This window comes from Oncorhynchus kisutch, linkage group LG22, assembly GCF_002021735.2.
Source record: "Oncorhynchus kisutch isolate 150728-3 linkage group LG22, Okis_V2, whole genome shotgun sequence".
Lineage (NCBI taxonomy): Eukaryota > Metazoa > Chordata > Actinopteri > Salmoniformes > Salmonidae > Oncorhynchus > Oncorhynchus kisutch.
In genome coordinates, this window is record NC_034195.2 from 27,467,242 (window position 1) to 27,472,975 (window position 5,734).

Genomic DNA, 5,734 nt, shown 5'->3' on the forward strand with positions numbered 1-5,734 from the left:
GCTCTCACAGACCTGTAACTTCTTCTTTGAGGCTCCCCTGTTCTCCACTCGTTACCTGTGGCACCTGTTTGAACTTGTTATCAGTATAAAAGACACCTGTCCACAACCTCAGTCACGCTCCAAACTCTACCATGGCCAAGACCAAAGAGCTGTCAAAGGACACCAGAAACAAAATTGTAGACCTGCACCAGGCTGGGAAGACTGAATCTGCAATAGGTAAGCTGCTTGGTTTGAAGAAATCAACTGTGGCAGCAATTATTAGGAAATGGAAGACATACAAGACCACTGATAATCTCCCTCGATCTGGGGCTCCACGCAAGATCTCACCCCGTGGGGTCAAAATGACCACAAGAACGGTGAGCAAAAAGAACCAGAACCACACAGGGGGGCCTAGTGAATGACCTGCAGAGAGCTGGGACCAAAGTAACAAAGCCTACCATCAGTAACACACTACGCCACCAGGGACTCAAATCCTGCAGTGCCAGACGTGTCCCCCTGCTTAAGCCAGTACATGTCCAGGCCCGTCTGAAGTTTGCTAGAGAGCATTTGGATGATCCAGAAGAAGATTGAGAATGTCATATGGTCAGATGAAACCAAAATAACATCATGTGGAAATATCATGCTTTGGGGCTGTTTTTCTGCAAAGGGACCAGGACGACTGATCCGTGTAAAGGAAAGAATGAATGGGCCATGTATCGTGAGCTTTTGAGTGAAAACCTCCTTCCATCAGCAAGGGCATTGAAGATGAAACGTGGCTGGGTCTTTCAGCATAACAATGATCCCAAACACACCGCCCGGGCAACGGAGTGTCTTCGTAAGAAGCATTTCAAGGTCCTGGAGTGGCCTAGCCAGTCTCCAGATCTCAACCCCATAGAAAATCTTTGGAGGGAGTTGAAAGTCCGTGTTGCCCAGCAACAGCCCCAAAACATCACTGCTCTAGAGGAGATATGCATGGAGGAATGGGCCAAAATACCAGCAACAGTGTGTGAAAACCTTGTGAAGACTTACAGAAAACATTTGACCTCTGTCATTGCCAACAAAAGATATATAACAAAGTATTGATAAACTTATTTTCCACCATAATTTGCAAATAAATTAATAAAAAAATCCTACAATGTGATTTTTCTGGATTTTTTTTCTAATTTTGTAGTTGAAGTGTACTTATGATGAAAATTACAGGCTTCATCTTTTTAAGTGGAAGAACTTGCACAATTGGTGGTTGACTAAATACTTTTTTGCCCCACTTTACGTACTAAAAATGTACTGTTGGTGCTGTCCTGGGTCCTGAAGCTACTAGTATCAAACCAATGAGAAAGCTTTTGAGCTGAGGGCATGTGAAGGTCATTGATTGTATTTGAATACATTCATTGTATTTGTCACATGCTACGTAAACAGGTATTTTAAATTTCACCAAGAGTGAAATTCTTCCTAAGGACCCTTCCCAACAATGCAAATAGAAATAGTGTGTCTATGTTGTCAAAAATGCTCTGACTCCAATTGTTAAAAATAGACCAGCTCTGAATATAAGGATGTTACTTTGTCATTTGACTAGGATTGTCTCAAAGCATTTTGCATACAAAACCATAATAACTATAGCTGTCCCAATGTCCTTTTTATGTACGATATCCAAGATTTAGGAAATTGTAGTTAGCAATCAAGAATGTTCTAACACGTTTTATTACCCAGTAAAATATAATTATTGGCTAGTTGGATTGTGGGTCTACCCCATTCATATACCAATGAGCCTTTTTAAATTGTGATATTTCCCTTAATTTGCACAAAATAAGAATGACTAACATTTCCCTCTGGTCCTGCAATTGATCATCAATGTTCATACTAAGACAGGAGTAAATGTTTCCAAAAACCCTTGATGAAATTGGTGGAGAAATGAGTCGAGTAGAATTTGCTGAAGTTTGAAAATGGCAGACAGACTTAATTTGGGAAGCATCTGCATTTGCACCAGGTTTGGGCACAATTACATTTAAATTCCAGTAAATTGAGGAAGGAAACATAATACCAATTCCAAGCGTTCTTAATTTAACCCTTGTGTGGTGTTCGGGTCTGTGTGACCCATTTTCAATGTTTACTAAAATAAAAAAATTATACAATAAATGATTTTGTCAACCTGAGACTCATTGGCCTTGGCTCATTTTCTGTGAAGAACACAACCCTACACAATTATATTACATATGTGGTGTTGCAGGTCCACTGGACCCGAGGGTAATAAGTGTGTGTGTGTAGGAGAAAACAAGTAAAAATTAAGATAAAAGGTTTGCTATGTGCCTTCATTGTCTTCCTCCTCCCTGGGCCTGCTGTTTCAACATATCACATCTCCCTCGTTTCCCTTTGTGTGTGGGAAACTACACAATGTCATTACAATACATTATTTCGATACATTGTAAAGAAATCTATATTTTCCCACACTCTACCCCAGCCAGGTGCAAATTGGGGGAGATGGACACAAGAAATAAATAGCTTTGCATGTGTGGCATCTTTCCATAATCAATCAGTATGGAAAAAATAATCTATGCTCAGAGGGCCTTAAATTATTTTTGCAGAGAGAGAAGCTATATCATCCATTTTGGAAGATGATCAATTTTAAGAATGAGGATCATGGCTCTGTTAATTCAAAGTCTAACAGTGAGTTGGAAGAAGATGAGATTGAACATCAGCCAGCCCCAGGACCAGCCCGTCAGCAGCCAGCCCCAGGACCACCCCGTCAGCAGCCAGCCCCAGGACCAGCCTGTCAGCAACTAGCTCAACAGCAGCCTGCAGCAGGAGAAATATGCATGTCAAAAAATTGTGAAATTGAATGGTCTTCTTGCCACCTCAGCTGTTGAATACATGAAACAGGCCTATCAATTCCTCTAGGTTTGTGTTCATGGCCAACATGTCCCGAGGGTCAATAAGTGCCAAAGGCAAAAATGTGGTACTCATGAGTACGCTGAGGGGGGGGGGGGGGGGGGGGGGGGGGTGTATTACGCCACTCAAAAATACAACGCCATGAAAAAGGCACGGGGACAAAGTCCAGAACAAACACATATAGAAAATACACAGGGATGCAACCCAAAGAAAAGAGCGAGGTTTAAACCTTTAACAATTATACGGGATGAGACCCGTAATAACAAGTGCACAATGCACGTAGCGCGTTAGCTGAAACAACAAAGCACAGGTACTCACAAGAATAACAGATATGGGAACAACAACCGAAAAGGACAATGGGGGAACAGAGGGCACATATATAACATACTAATCAGGGGGAATTGGGAACCAGGTGTGAGTAATGAGACAAGACAGTCCGGGGTTGGTGGTAATGAATCCAGTTCAGTGACGCCTCGAAAGCCGGTTACGTAGACCTCCGGAGCTGGTGAATGGAATGAGCAGCAGTACTGGGGGATCCGTGACAATACCGACATGTTCTTCCTCATAATCAGAAAAAGTGTAGCATCACCAGAATCTTATCCTCATCTCTCTGGAAACAAAATCATTAAAAAAAAAAGATTAAATATGACTTATGCGATTCTTGGCAATGAAACTATGGCCGAATGCCTGTTCTTGAAGTGAGAGAGAGCCCCTATGGCTTTCCCTGACCATGATGAATATCTTCATTCAGACTGATTAATATATAATTATTACACATCCACACAGAAACATGTACAGATGGTCAGTTAAAGAAGAACACATTATGGCTAAAATGAACTGCCTTAAAATTAAACAATTTCAAGTGGATATCATGGATATTCATCTATGGTTTATATTAAGGCTAAATACACATTGTTTAGATTTTTTGGGGGGGATATTTATTTATTGGTGTGCCAGTTAAAGGGTTAAATTATTCTGGACAGATACCTCTACAGACTTATTAGTGTATATTTCATTGATAGAATCCCCAGATTTAAATTGACTCTCATGGTCTTGGAATGTCAAATGCAATAGAATGTATGTAAATATGTTTTTTCTTCATTTTATGCTCTTTTTACTTTCATGAGGTCATGGTGGGGCGGCAGCGAAGCCTAGTGGTTAGAGCGTTGGACTAATAACCGGAAGGTTATAATAACCGGAAGGTTGCGAGTTCAAACCCCCGAGCTGACAAGGTACAAATCTGTCGTTCTGCCCCTGAACAGGCAGTTAACCCACTGTTCCCAGGCTGTCATTGAAAATAAGAATATGTTCTTAACTGACTTGCCTGGTTAAATAAAGGTTAAAAAAAAAAAGTTTTGTGTAATCACTTTCGGGTTGCAATTCCACTGCAATCTATCCCCTATAGCCTAAAACAGCAAGCAATGCAGATGTAGGAGCACAGTGGCTAGGAACAACTCCCTGGAAAGGCAGGAACCTGGGAAGAAGCCTACAGAGGAACAAGGCTCTGAGGGGTGGCCAGTCCTCTTCTGGTTGTGCCGGGTGGAGATTATAAGAGTACATGGCCATTTAGGCTAAATTGTTCTTCAAGATGTTCAAATGTTAATAGATGACTAGCAGGGTCAAATAATAATCACAGTGGTTATTGAGGGTGCAACAGGTCAGCACAGGGCATTCAGAGGTCGAGACAGCAAGTGCGGTAGAGGAAGAGACAGAGAGATATGGAAAGTCGAAAACAATTTCTCATTGCAAGGAATCCGCAATATTTCATCCCTGGCCTAGGTTAGGTCAAATGTGATCTCATACGTCTTCCTTCACATAGAAACTGTAATCTCTATGAACCACTTATCGATTGAACAGAGACTATACACCCCTAGGTGAAAGTATAGCGGCATTTCCTTCGAATGCAGTAGGTTCCAGTATCACCTTACACACCAATTTTCCCACATCTAAAACAGGGAGCTATCTCCTTTCGCTTTGTTGGTTTTACGCTACGTTACTTTGTCTTATCTTGGCCATTGAAACTATAGGTAAGTAGGTGAAACTATAGGTAGACAGACTGGGGACAGCAAAGAGTCATCATGTCAGGTAGTCCTGAGGCATGGTCCTAGGGCTCAGGTCCTCCGAGAGAGAGAAAGAAATAGAGAAAGAGAGAATTAGAGAGAGCATACTTAAATTCACACAGGACACCGGAGAAGACAGGAGAAGTACTCCAGATATAACAGACTGACCCTAGCCCCCCAACACCTAAACTACTGCAGCATAAATACTGGAGGCTGAGACAGGAGGGGTCAGGAGACACTGTGGCCCCATCCGATGATACCCCCGGACAGGGCCAAACAGGCAGGATATAACCCCACCCACTTTGCCAAGCACAGCTCCCACACCACTAGAGGGATATCTTCAACCACCAACTTACCATCCTGATACAAGGCTGAGTATAGTACACAAAGATCTCCCCCACGGCACAACCCAAGAGGGAGCGCCAACCCAGACAGGAAGATCACATCAGTGACTCAACACTCAAGTGACGCACCCCGCCTAGGGATGGCATGGAAGAGCACCAGTAAGCCAGTGACTCAGCCCCTGTAATAGGGTTATTTGCAGAGAATCCCAGTGGAGAGAGGGGAACCGGCCAGGCAGAGACAGCAAGGGTGGTTCGTTGCTCCAGAGCCTTTCTGTTCACCTTCACACTCCTGGGCCAGACTACACTCAATCATGACCCACTGAAGAGATGAGTCTTCAGTTAAGACTTAAAGGTTGAGACCGAGTCTGCGTCTTTCACATGGGTAGGCAGACCATTCCATAAAAATGGAGCTCTATAGGAGAAATCCCTGCCTCCAGCTGTTTGCTTAGACATTCTAGGGACAATTAG